The 14,634-nt window shown below is 46.6% G+C and overlaps 1 protein-coding gene across 1 annotated transcript in view; it reads left to right on the top strand.

The window, feature by feature from the left end:
* The first annotated feature begins 3,417 nt into the window (after positions 1-3,417).
* Positions 3,418-14,634, top strand: part of LOC129384118 (uncharacterized) — a 59,313-nt gene continuing 48,096 nt past the window's right edge. Inside the window, exon 1 of the mRNA XM_055069259.1 lies at positions 3,418-3,538. The gene's annotated coding sequence lies outside the window, so the exon portion shown is untranslated. The remainder of the gene's footprint in view (positions 3,539-14,634) is intronic.

Raw genomic sequence — 14,634 nt, 5'->3', positions numbered from 1 at the left:
GGCTTTCAAAAGACGAAGTGAGCATCGCTTACCGCGGGAGTGCTGCGCCACGGGCATACCGTGTATGTAAGCGCGCAGCAATGCCGAGAGACATTCCTACAAAAGCAAAGGGTCAGAAAACTGCGCTTTATTTTTCATTACTTTGTCACACTGGGTAGCGCCGAGCGATTGCTTCTAATAAGCGCAGAAACGAGTCTTTGCAGCGCGTGTGGCCATTAATTGACTCCCACCACAGCCATGTGAGATGCGGCTCCAGCAGCGGCGCAGTTGCCCTGTAGCCGGCGGAGACGAGGGGGTGCTTCACTGTCTGCCAATAACTTTCGATTTTTTGCGTGTGAGCGCCCGTGATCGGGTCACAAAGTTCACGCTGTGGTTTACTGTTTCCTATTTCAAATTAAGGCTCGCTCCGTTAGCCCCCACTATGTTCGGGATGCAGTTGTATGCGGCCCATTCATCACTGTGGATGGTGGTCCCCGGTTCAAGGTTGGATGCAATAATGGGGCCGAATGCTGGATGGGGCTACAGTAAAGATGGGGCTCGAATCTAAATTTAAACACTTTTGTCCATTAACTTTCAAAAATCCCGCATTACATGACCACTAGAAGGTTTTTTATTGAACAGAAATGGTGAGGCACATGTGTAATGCTCATGTGCAGTAATATCGCACACCTATCACGCCATTTCGATTCCTTTATTGGGCTTTATTGTAATGGCGTCATTTCTTTCAGTCCACAATTTCGGCATCCCTGTTTCCCAATCTGCGGTAAGTTTGACTGTGTCTAGTGCAGTCTCATCACGTAGGGTGTTAAGCACAGTCCATTTACAGCGCATGCAATCTACCCATTTTTCAACAGATTTGGATGTAACTGTTTTTTCCCGTAAAACCTAGGCAGGAGGCCCATCAAATGCTACAAAAACATTTACAAGGCTGTGAACATGAAGGCTTAGACACATAATGTGTGAAAATATTTTAAAAACGCACTCGGTGAGTAAAATTTTTGGCGTTATGTTTTCTTTTTCACGTACCTTTCACCAATGATGCCAAATCTTCCCGCATCTGTGCAGACTTAAAGTGCTGATCTAAAAACAATGGACATTTGAAGTGTGAATTTATTTAGTTCGACTAAGTGTTTCGCAAACTATGACAGAGTATTCAAGTGCGTTGAGCAAATAGGGAAGAAAAATAATGGTAACGAGTGGCGATTTGCCCTATCCTTAACACAGAAGTTAATTTGTTGACGAATATTCCAGAGTCCCTTGATGCCACATGGTTTCAATACTCTAACTTGAGAGGAATAACTGTCATCTCTTCTAATGTAGTACGAAGCTACAAAGGAAACCCGTACTGCTTGCCCTGCAAGCAAGTTTCACAGTTGACGAAAAATTTGTCCTGACCCGGGATTTGAACCCGGGACCATCGCCTTTCGGGCCGCTCTCACTACCATCGGAGGTAACCACTAGGCTTGTCGATGACAGCGCCAGGGCGAATCAATCGACAACTCGTAGCATTGGGACACTGAATATAGCAAATCATTTCTGCAGAACTTAACGAGGTGGAGGAAGGTTTATGAAACAAAAAATTGTCATCCGCTCCAAGGTAGCGCGGAGCTAGAAAAAAAAAAAATACTCGTGAGGCTTTCTGTGAGAGAAAGCCCTGCAGTTGAGGAAGAACCCTTCCGTTCCTGGGATTCGTTGCATATAGTATGTTCGGGCCTAATCTGCGCTTGACTAATACCTTTGTCACATGAGCACGAACAAACGCTTTTATGTATGCGACCGTTTACCAAGTTGAAAGTATTTTTATTGAAGAGGTGTAGCGCGGCAGACACATCGCACCGACGATCTCTTTTTAGTGTATTCTTCTGGACATGTTTTACGGAAAGCATGTTCGAAATAAAATCTGCCAAAATAAACTAATGTTTATTTAAATATAAAGCGAAAATTTATTTTATTACATGGTTTTCATATAAACGTAATAACAACAGACTAAAAGACGTCAATGTAAAGATTTGTTATAGTAGTTTAGGGAGTGTTCGACGTGCTTTCGAGACCCGTTCGACTTGCTCACAAGGGTGCAGAAGAAAATGAGCCTTACTGAATTTATAAGCTACACCTTCTGCGAGACACAAAATTATTTTTTTTTTTGCCATCAGCCTTGGTGAGAGAAAAATACACATTTGCTTATTTTTTATATATGTGATAATCGATGGCCCCCACTGGTTTCGAGGCTAATCCTTTTCAGCCGTAAATGAGATCGATGAACTCGGGTTCCTGAAAAGACCACTTCTGGAAAAGAGAGCGCTCCCTGTCGTGTGTCTGCGAACAAAACTATTTTTCGGAAGAAGTCCATTTGCTCAAAAGACTTTCGAGTGTCCATAGGACAAGGGTATAAGGCCCGGGCCCTACCCGAGCACGAAGCCCTGACTGAGTCCGGACCGTGGCCGGGCCCGGGCTTTCTAGCTAGCCCGGGCCTCTGGAATACTGTAATCTTGCGGCGCTTTTAGGTAATTATAGCTTGCATTGGAAACAGGCTTAATAAAATTATTCGCACTATTACACGGATGCGCTACCACGCTAACACTGAACACGGCGTCTGCGCCTTCAGGCCCTACAAAGAAAGTATCACTTAACGCGGCCTCCGAAGCGTAGCTCATTTCGTTTTCGTGACACTATTCAATTAAAGTTCACGAGGTCGCGGGATCGAATGCCGGCCACGGAGGCCGCATTTCGATGGGGGCGAAATGCGAAAACACCCGTCTACTTAGATTTAGGTGCACGCTAAAGAACCCCAGGTGGTCAAAATTTACAGAGTGCTCCACTACGGCGTGCCTCATAATCAGAAGGTGGTTTTGGCACGTAAAACCCAATAATTTTTTCAATTCAATTTCGCTTTATCTGACTTCGAACGACGACGGCTCGACTGCATACGCATCTATCAAAGGTTGAAATTTCGTATTCACTGTCTACTTCAAGCACAGCCGTTCTCTGTTTTAACAGCCGGGCATGCGCCTGTGGAGTGCGCTCGAAACTATTCGGTAAGGAAAGATGCCATTAATGCGTCATCCGTGGGTATTTGTAGGAAGCGTACAAAAGCGTCAGTTTGTTGTGCTTGAAGAAAGTTGGATTTTACCCAGAACAGAACAGAATATGCATAATGGAATTTTATTGTCTGGGAAAGCGATTTAACTGACAGGGACACATCAACTGGATAGTTCCCGACGTTGCGTAAAAATGATAATCGGTGTAGATGGATAACAATGTCGCAGTTTTCGATCCACCTGCCCCGTTTGTCGCACAGCCTCAAGATTTCGTATCGCTGCATACGCTGTGGGTAGTAACGTCTGCTTACCTGCAAGCTCTGGTGACGTCAGTAGTTACGCCCACTTTGTTGCATTCCGTATATTATGTCGCCCGTGGTAGCCACGCGTTAGTTTTGCAGCAGCAGGCAGTGTTACTAGACATTCGGAGTGCGCGCCCTTCGCTCGCACATTTACGGAGCCTCGTCGCAGCGAAGCTAGGCACCGCACGCCTTTTGCAGGTAAGCCTGGCTTTCATGACCATACGCGAAACGAAGTGACGGCAATGTAGCAATTTGTCCGGGTAGAAAGGGCTCAACATTTTTCGTTTAAGGTGATTCGGGTAGGATTTGAGTATGCGTACAAAGCACGCGTACTAGACAACCGCAAGCGTGAGGCGACGGGCAGGCAGAATACGCAGTGCAGGTTCCAGCACTTCATTTGAAAGCTTTTTTTGTTCTTCTTTCCCGTTTGGGAAACGGCGCTCTCCTAAATTATCTCTATTTTAGTCCAGGCCATCGGTGACACCTACATTCACTCACCAGCATACGGTGATGGGCAGCACAATAGATGTTACTCTTTCCTTGCACCAACGTTCTGGTTCCGATGATCGAGCACCGGGCGAGAAAGTGCAATATCATCATCGGTTATACTTTAATTCCTATACGCGAATGCATCTGTGCCGTTCCATGCTTCACACAGTCTAGTCTGTAGCTAGGCTGAGGGCCGCCTCAAGCTCACAACGTAGTTATGTTATTCCGCATTTATCGCCCTAACTGCTTAGCTCTTTGAAGGAGCTTAGCTAGGCGTCGGCTCGGTGTTAAATGAGAATCCGCAAGACGAGCGTGTGAACAGCCGATAGATCAATTACCATGACATGCTTTGTTTACTTCATTCTGCGTCTGTTTTTACATGGCTACGATTTGCGGAAAAAAAAATTTATAGCTATACTTGTTTCTGTTCTAAAAACTACAGAGGACGCAATTGTTGGTACGATGTTGTTATACTTTGATTTTTCTGCATATCAACTTGAATCCTACATGCGGTTCTGCATGAGCTCCTACACGTTTCCCTTCACACAGCATTGTGCTAGTAACCACATGCTGTACAAATGGTGGCTATTCATAGCAAGAAGATAGGACTTCTAATCGCAGCTATTTAGTGCATCTTATGTCTTTATGCGCACGTTTTTCTGCTTGCCTGGTTGCCCTAGTGCTGCAGAAACCTTGAGGCGAAGTACTTGGGGTTTGTGTACTGCTAAGTAGCCATTACTAGCGCTCCTTTACACAAACTTCAGCACAATCTAGGGAGAGCTCTCTTCGTCATCTTTTCCTTTCATTTTTATGCTCATGGAAACAAGGTCGGTATGATCGTAGCGTACTCTTCGGCAGAAACCTGCCTGAGGTACACAGCATTAGTCTCGTTTCACGCTCTGATACGCCTGGCCAGCACCAGTCTCCAAGCGTCCCTCCACAATGGCGAACATCATTATATCTCCTATACTGCTTACATACCTTTGTTTTTGCTTGCAGTTCGGCTTGTTTGTTCGCATGAACGTTTTTGTCGCTATGCCCGAAGCAATTGGCTCTGTGGTGTAGCGCTCCTTCAGGCGGCGTTTTCTGCCAGTGAATGTTGCGTCTGAGTTCGTCGTTTCAGCATGCCATGATACTCAGCCATGGCTTCCGACTTCCTTTCTATTTCGCACGACACTTCTTTATTCGTGATTTGTTTGGCAGCTTCAAATGTTTGTTCAACAGAGCACGCACACGATCGGCATATTTTAGCCTGCGCATTAAATTTACGAAACATTCTTTTTGCAGCGCACTGACTTTAACGGGCTCTGGGACGCCATATGCATTTCGCGTGGTTGCTTGTTTGATTCAGACACAAAAAAAAAATCGATTCATTCCACACACCGCTTTTTGATTCCTTTTATGAGCATCTGAAACGGTTTTCTCTCGTCGGGGTAGTTGCGCATCTCGTTTGATAGTTCCATGTTATTTGCCACCGGTCATTTCGGCCACATATTTCGGTTTCACCTTTAAAGCAGACATGCCCCTATCAATGCCAAAGTGCGCCCACTTGTATGCACTTGTTGCCACTGATCATGCGTCGGTTGGAACGCCATACATGCTCACGCCTGGTACTTCCGTAAAAAAATCCGAAAGACTATGCATGCCGTTCACTGGACACCGCTGGAACTGCAGCAAACAGAAACGGGCGTTTGTCTACTTTATTCCTGGCATTTTCCCAATTCGTTAAACAAGCAATTCTGGTGACTAAGCAAATACAGACGATTGCTGCTTCGTAACAAGGACACGTTCCTCGTTGACACAACCTCACTGGCCCATTCTAAACGTTGTGCCGCTGTCAGCAACACACTCGCATGGGGTCCGAAACGTCAGTTCACTTCCATTCTGAGAGCAGAACCCTTTGTGTTTCACGCACGTTGCGTGGTCAGACGTTTTCTTTTCGAACTCGTGACGTAAGTCTACTTGCTCTATAGCCCGGCCTCACGTCGGCATGCGCGTGGACACCTCATTAGCAGACATGCAGCCTTCATGGCCCGGCCCGCCAACGTAGAAGTCGTAACAGTCGGTGCGTGTCCGCAGCGTCGGGATAGACCACGCTCTATCTTGGCGCCGGACTCCGACGCTCGCTTTACCCGCCATTCTCTTAGTCTGTGACAGGCAGCCTTTCGGCTCCGATTCGCGGAGCGCATTAGCTGTGCGCGTGCAGAGCACAGAAACCCCGTGTTCGGAGGAGTGTGCCTAGCATTTACTACTGTTCATTCGCTGTTTGCCAACGATCGAAGCCCATCACGCACCGCTCTTAACACGGGGGTCGGTGGCACGCGCATCCACGATGCGCACGATCGGCTGTCTAGGCAGTTTCACCCACATCTTTGTCGAGGAACTTCAGTCGCTACTTTGCTGTAAAAGACTTTAGCATTTCAACCACGTGACAAGGTTCTGGCATGCGATGAACTACCTGAGGAGCCTCTACAGCAGGTTCTTAACAAGTAAACAGCATGCAGGTGCACAAGAACTCAAGTAGGAAATGTTGATCAACTTCGTGTTATTCACTAAAGGTTTCTACGAGCGCTGTCAACGGCACCACTGCGTCTCCGATAATATATAGGTTTCTCCTGCTCGGAAGGTCGTATTCGTGATTGGTCGGTGGCCGGACTCTGCAGAAAACGCGTCACTTCTTTCACGTGCTCTCTCGCTTTCTCTTTAGGTTTTGCTCCCTTCGGCATTGCTGCCTTTTGGGTTCGTTGGTCTAACACATTGCAGACACGTGTGCTTTAAAGGCCCACAGACGCCGACCAGCGCTATTACAACCAATTTATTTCTCTAAACACGCCACCGGGTTACATGCTCTTTTGAGCGCATGTCATGACGCTTCACATAACAACGCAAAAGCATTTCTGCGAGCCTTATCACGTCTCAGATGCAATCCTTCGAAGAAATCAAGCTCTGCTTTATGCAACATGGTTGACGCCTAGCTTACTCGGATAGTGGTACGCTTGTTCCTCCGTGGTATTCTAACACCGACAATCATCGTTGACAGTTAATGTAAGGTACTGTACAGGGCAGTTCGCGCTTCCTTCGTATCCTGCGTCGGGCTAGCAGTTCAGCTAATAAACACGGCGGCTAGTTTTCTGATCACGAAATATTTTTTTTTCAAACCCGGCGAAGAAGGCTGCTCGGCTGCCAGTCACTCTCGTTTAGAGCCTGCACTGTATGCAGACTATGCCACTAGTGTAGCCACTGATTAGGTTCACTTCACATCTAATAACACTAATCACATGCTTGGATTCCTTCGTCATTTTTTCAGTCGGCCACCGTGACTGTAAAACTCAATCTCTCGAAACCTCTAATATAACCCAAACTACAATACGCATGCAGTTCCGGAGCCCGGTCATCTAGTCCTATCGCAGGCTATCGAATCGGTACAGAACCGCGCCAGCCGATTTATTCGGTCTAACTGCACAAAAACTACAAGTTTCTACCCTCTGAAGATTAACCTTAAACTTCCCACCCTTGTTATTTACCGCAGGTGCTTTCGGCTTTGTATTTCGTGAACTTTAACACCACCCTTAACAGCCAACTGCTTTTTTCCTCTGTCGTACATGTCATCCGGTAACGAGCATCAGCTTAAGGTAGGGGTTTCGTTGTGGCACACCGACATCTGCCTGAACTCGTATATTCCTTGCACCTGCAACGAATGGAACCACCTCCCTGTCTCCATCGACACCATAATGAACACTGACAACTTCAAGTGGGCCCACAATTTTGTGTGCCATTGCTCTCTGTAAGGGCTTTCGGGCCTATAGCATATAGGAACAAATTTAAGTGTCGGAGCGTGTATGCCGCCGTGTAGTTTTTCTCCAACGTTTTCTACTTCAGGTATCTTGTGTGCTAAAGTTTCCGTGAATCCACTCAGCCCTTCGGCATTAAAGAAGGAAAACTCGGCCATTCACCTGTTCGTAGCAATAGCTGCAAGAAAACCCATACGGGTTTCTCGAAAGAAAAGCCTAACAGTTGGCCACAAAAACCTAATTACCTCTCTCCACCTTGCGGTTTCCCGCAGAGCTATTACGCCAACCCTTCGGCATATCTACGCTTTCTGTCGGCGGCGTACCACAACTTCGTGGCATGCAGTATGGCCGCGAGTCTCACGAACATGTCACTCCGTTCGTTTAATGGTACATTAGTTCACCCCCCCCCCCCCCCCCGCATTTCGTACGATAGATATTTCATACAAAACAACGTGCATGCAGATTTATATTGCCAAAAGGGCGCGTTCCAAATGTTTCTTTCATAGGCGACAAACAAGCTTGCGCCGCAGCTTTCAGCCTTCAGAAGGGTTTTCGCCTCGTAGCGTTGAATGTTATGAAAGAAAGGACACATACTTTCCCTAATAGTTGTTTTTCACTTCAAGAGGTTCTGTGCAATTTTTTGTAGCTGTCTTCGCTTCAGTACGGCCGCCTCAGCATCGGTCGTATAAGCGATCTACTAGTAACAGAACATTTTTTTTTTTTTTGGCCCAGTGCCGAGTCTCTTGATCGCCGCAGTAGTTGCCGCGCCGTTTCCTAGGCGGCGGTCGCGGAATAACTTCGTTCAGCACCAGACTTTCTGCCATAGGTGCTAGTGGCATTTTCCGTCTTTCACTACCACGATGGTCATTGAAGTAAATGTACCCTGTCACACTTTGCCCTGTGACACTTCGCCCAACACTTACCCAGTATTTCACAGAACAAGTCTACTTAAAAAATTATAGACCGATCAGCTTATTGTCCGTTGTCTACAAAGTATTTGCTAAGGTAATTGCAAATAGAATCAAGAACACATTATATTTCCGTCAACCAAAGGACCAGGCAGGATTCCGTAAAGGCTACTCAACAATAGACAATATTCACACTATCAATCAGGTGATAGAAAAATGTGCGGAATATAAACAACCTTTATATGTAGCTTTCATTGATTACGAGAAAGCGTTTGATTCAGTCGAAACCTCGGCAGTCATGGAGGCATTGCGGAATCAGGGTGTAGGAGAGCCGTATGTAAAAATACTGAAAGATATCTATAGCGGCTCCACAGCCACCGTAGTCCTCCATAAAGAAAGCAACAAAATCCCAATTAAGAAAGGCGTCAGTCCGGGAGATACGATCTCTATAATGCTATTCACAGCGTATTTACAGGAGGTTTTCAGATGCCTGGAATGGGAAGAATTGGGGATAAGAGTTAATGGAGAATACCTTCGTAACTTGCGATTCGCTGATGATATTGCCTTGCTTAGTAACTCAGGGGACCAACTGCAATGCATGCTCACTGACCTGGAGAGGCAAAGCAGAAGAGTGGGTTTAAAAATTAATCTGCAGAAAACTAAAGTAATGTTTAACAGCCTCGGAAGATAACAGCAGTTTACGATTGGTTGTGAGGCACTGGAAGTGGTAAGGGAATGCATCTACTTAGGGCAGGTAGTGACCGCGGACCCGGATCATGAGACTGAAATAATCAGAGGAATAACAATGGACTGGGGTGCGTTTGGCAGGCATTCTCATGACATGAACAGCAGGTTGCCATTATCCGTCAAGAGTAAAGTGTTTAACAGCCGTGTCTTACCAGTACTCCCGTACGGGGCAGAAACCTGGAGGCTTACGAAAAGGGTTCTACATAAATTGAGGACGACGCAATGAGCTATGGAAAGAAGAATGATAGGTGTAACGTTAAGGGATAAGAAAAGAGCAGATTGGGTGAGGGAACAAACGCGAGTTAATGATATCTGAGTTGAAATCAAGAAAAAGAAATGGGCATGGGCAGGACACGTAATGAGGAGGGAAGCTAACCGATGGTCATTAAGAGTTACGGAATGGATTCCAAGGGAAGGGAAGCGTAGCAGAGGGCGGCAGAAAGATAGGTGGGCCGATGAGATTAAGAAGTTTGCAGGGACAACATGGCCACAATTAGTACATGACCGGGGTAGTTGGAGAAGTATGGGAGAGGCCTTTGCCCTGCAGTGGGCGTAACCAGGATGATGATGATGTCTACTTTCGCTCGCAAAGAGAGAAACAACTTTATTCAGTCACCTGCAGAACGACACCATGGCTAAATGGCACCGCGACGCTGGCCGTGACCTCTTCTCAGCGGGTGGTCTCTACTCAACTCCAGTGCGTGTTACTCCCGCAGTCGGTCACCCTGAGGCGCAATGTTCCGTCGGTCTCCCTCGGCCCTTGTCTTTCAAGAGCCGCCGAGACCTGCTGGACGGCCTGAACGCTGACTCGCGACTGAAGGCTTATTGCTGACAAGCATATAAAATAGACAAAGCCCTGCCCGGACTCCCGGAAATGAAGGCTTAAGAAAAAACCCGCCCGCGACATAATTGAAAAGATTCAATCAATGTGCAGATCGCTAATTGTTTTCCTTTGGCGCGCTGGTAAACGTCAGTGACGAAATTGCCACCACTTTTTGAATGTGGTGTGCCTCTTATGTGCGATGAGCGTCTTTGTTCTTCCGAAGCATGCGCGTAGAATCAAATGGATGCTTAAAACTACATGCTTGGCAATGCGATGCCAAATGTGACTTACGTGTGTTTTTCAAAGTGGCGAAATTTACCTCCAATAATGCATCAACTCGTTTGGCTGTCACATGATGCAAATGACGGCGCAATATGAGACATTGTCTCGGCGCGGCACGAATCTTTCCCCATAATTTTTCTGGCCAGTATTAAGCGCAACGCAACTCGTTGTCTGCTCGTGCTACTGCGTCACTTAGCACATGCTGGAGAATTCCTTCACGCATGCAAAGATAGCCATAGCCTTGTCAGGGTTTGACACCATTTTTTACCCCTTCCAGCAGCCTACACACGCACTCGTTCTTTTTTTTTTGTAGCAAATAGAAGTTGTGAGTAAGGACCACATTTTTGAATCCATCATTGGTAGCAAGTCTTCATCAACGCGTTGAAGCTTCCTTCATAACTCGTACCGGCGTGCAACAGGCACCCATGCTCGCATTCATATTCAAAGTATAGCTGCTGCGCCCAGTTTCATGAAGTGTTTCGAGACAACCCCTGCATGCACATTTCACTTCTGCATGTCTTCGCGTCAGAGCACTGGCATTTCGCATTTTTTCAGCTTGCAATTTTCACGCCCTTAGCTCAGTGGCTATGGCGCTACGGTCCACGAGGTCGAGGATTGAATTTGCGTACTTCACAGCCGCATTCGCAGTAAGCCGAATGCAACACCTTGCATGCTGAGCGGCTTGCTTTCCAGAAACGTATCTGGTCAAAACAAATTTATAGCCCTCTGCTATGGCGTCCTTCATAACGTAGGGGTTTTCCCAGACATTCTGGATTATATCGATACATTATGTGTACTACTGTATTTTTCACAACCGATATTTTTCAGTGCTGGGTATCAACCCTGCCCCCCAGCACATAAGCCCAGTTGCCCAGCTCTCCACAGTTGGACTGGTTACTCGGACTCAGTTTCACCGCAACGGCACTCGGCACAGCTCTTGAGTGAAGGCCGCGCCTCGTGCTAGGGGAAGCGTCAATTTTAACCTTCTAGAACCTCATCGCCGTAATGTATATCCCGTGACGTAACTCGAACTATTACCTGGTTGCCAACTTTTTTTTAGATACACAACGAAAGCAATCCCGACATACAAGTTTAACACCACGTACCCGTGCCTCAAAGGATGGAATAAAGTACCCTTAAGCAATTCGCTTAGTGCATGAGCAACCTCCTTTTCTTATAGAAAAGAAGCGCGCGCATCTTACAGCTGGTGACTGAGAACGTTACGGGACGCGTTCAACAGCCACCGATCATGGATACGCATGTTACTGTTTGTAACAGGGGCTTTCTGTGGTATTTTTGCCTCTCCCGCGGGGGTGCGAGTATTCGAGGAGCTCAAATATTTTGAGGAATGCACATAAGCCACCATTCATGAGTTCTAAGCGCAAAATATTAGCACATACGACGAGGGAAATACCTTAAGAGGAAAATTTAGCTCGGGCCCAACTCCGACGTAGCCTATTCCAATACATGTAAAACGCGAAAACCCTATTGGGATCACCCCGGGACCTATTGTAATAAAAATTGAAAGTAAATTCTAGAGGCTGTTGAAGCGGACTTTCGATTTAGGGCCTCAGTTTTGTAGGGAATTTAAAGATTCGAAGTTCTCAAATTGATAGCTCTGCATCAAAAGATATCGTGGTTATGGAAACTGCATCCATTTGATCATTGAAAGTGGACAGATTCCATGTCATGTGATATGTTGCGACAATTTGTTACCTTGTTTACAAGGGTTCTGCAAAAACAGTATTTCCATATTTCAAAATTTTGTGGGATTCATCTATAACATATCAATTTTGTCCGCTTTAGATGTGCTATTCCATGCAGTTCACGAAATTGTGGTATTTTTTGTTGCCGACCTAGAGATGCACACTTGACGATCTTGTTCTGAAGATTTTCAGTGTTTGCTCATTTTTAACAAAAAATTGACGACCTGAGTCAGGAATTCGAAACCATCAGTCCATAGATTCTAAATTCTTTTAAGTGAAACAAACCTCGTCAAATTTCGTGGAGCGTTTGCCGTGAAAAAGAAATTCTTCTTTTACATGCGTTTCTATAGCAGCACCGGTGCTAAGGCTTCCTCTTAAATCGTAGGCGGACCTCCGCCGGCCAATATTCTTTTCCGCGAACACAGGCAAGAATTCGATAAATCATTCTATCTTTGTACTATCGGTCCTGAATCGTCGATGCGTACTCATGTGGGGGGCCTACGTATTGTTTTGATGGATGCGTGTCTTGGCTACTATATTGCATATGCTCTATAAAAATGATATACTGCGCACGAAAGGTCTGCCATTGTTGCTGGCGGATTGCCTCGTCACTTCACTTTGAAGCGTGTATCGTCGTAATGCGCAAGCTTTCGACTGTGCAGCTGTGTTCGCGAATGGTGCCATTACAAGACTGGCGTCCGTCCTCCCAATTGTTCATTTCGCAGCCCCTTCCTACCTTTGCGATACCTGGCTACTTGCAAAATCTGGTTTCCCCGTCTTTTGGACTATGCACTGGCTCTCGCCATTACCGCTGCCACGAGCATCACGAAATTGTATTCCTCCTTCTCCAGCGTAGCTGTTTAGCGCTAGGTCCTGCCGGATCGCGTCCCCATAAACCCAAAATTCATACGTGGGCTGATCCCGAAGATAGTTCAGTGCCGGGCCGCCTTCCGGAGGAGGTGAAGCAGGCTTTAAGTACATCTCGTGCGTGGGCCGATCCTGGCGATGATTCAATACCGGACCGACACCCGGCGGTGGTGCAGCGGAAGGGCACCGAGTTTTTCCTCTCCCAATATTCTTATTCCGAGTGACAACGTATGCTTCACCGCTCTAGCAGTGGAAACGGTGACAGGCGAGTGTAAACTCTTTCCTGTCTCTTTGGAGGTGTACGGCTTTCACTCCTCTGGCACAAGACTTCCCGGCGTTCCGTGCTATAGCCCCATTAACAAAGTACAGCTGGGTTCGATTCTGCTTGTAGTTCCCGTCTTGCGGTAAAAAGGTTCAACTACACATGGCTTATTTCGTTATTAACCAAAATATTCCTTATTCATGAGCCGTGGCTCCTTAGGGTAAGGTCTATTGCATTGCAACCAGTCTTGTGTAAAATTTCGCTGCAACGTGCTACCTAATGGGGCCGATTCAACCCCAGTCATACGTTACACTACTTACGCGGCACAAATCGAAAGTACAAGCCACCCCGACTTCGTATACCGGTGTGCCGAACAAAGGGATTGAAACCTGATCCGTTCTGCCTTTTGTGAGTGCGTAGATCCAAGAAAAGTGCCTCGAACCTAACGCGCCATTTCCTAACCCAAGCGATGCTCATTTGAAATGTTGCCTCCTTGTGGAAATTTAGTTTCGAAATTCACATTCTGGTCACAGTGCCGGGCAGTGGACATAAGTAAACCTCGCGAAGCGGTCCAGGTATGCGAAGTGATCCCGATCATTCTTTCAAGAGAATCGCTGCCTGGGTCTTTTCTAATACACTTCCGGCACAAGTGCATTTTAATGAGGAAAGGTCTTTGGCGTACAGCATCAACGTGGCAATCGACTGAGCTAATTTTGTGGCTAAGAAATGTGAGGTTGGTGGCGTTGATATGGGCTAAGCTTGGTCACGGCACTGCAAAGTACAAGAGACACAAAAAATATCTCCGCTCAAGCACTCCACACAGATTGTTAACCAGTGAAGCGTGCGGCCGCGGTGTTTATCACTGGGTTAATCCTAATGATTTCTTGGCCTTTATCAATGATTTAGTGATGACAAGAACGATTCTTGTCCACTCGTAATGGTACCAAGAACCATTCACCATCTCTCCGAACGCCATGACGGGCTTCTGTCGATGTCGCTCGTTTATCAACAACGTCATTGACATTATAGCCTGGGTCCAAAATCAAGTCTCAAGCGCCTATCAAGGGCATATTTTCTAGATATAAATGGAGCATACTACAACGTCGCCCATGAGGCCATACTGAATTTACTTGAGACTGTTGGAGTTGGTGGCCGTATGTATCAGTGGCTTCGGGACCATTTGACAGAGGTGCTTTTTCTTGCAGACCGAAGACGGCCCAACTTTAGAACATTACATCTGCCGTGGTGTGCCGCAGGGTGGAGTGTTGAGCCCTATTTTGTTCAACCTCCTCCTGATAGAACTAGAGGAGTACCTACCGCAGACAGTTTGTCTCGCCATACGCCGACGACATTTGCATCTGGTCCTCGGCGGTGACTCGCCCTCGGGTACGAGGCAGACTTCAGCGGGCGGCAACCATG

This window comes from Dermacentor andersoni, chromosome 9 (assembly GCF_023375885.2).
Source record: "Dermacentor andersoni chromosome 9, qqDerAnde1_hic_scaffold, whole genome shotgun sequence".
Classification (NCBI taxonomy): domain Eukaryota; kingdom Metazoa; phylum Arthropoda; class Arachnida; order Ixodida; family Ixodidae; genus Dermacentor; species Dermacentor andersoni.
The sequence above is the reverse complement of the archived record's forward strand: the minus strand, read 5'-3'. Positions and strand labels throughout refer to the sequence as shown.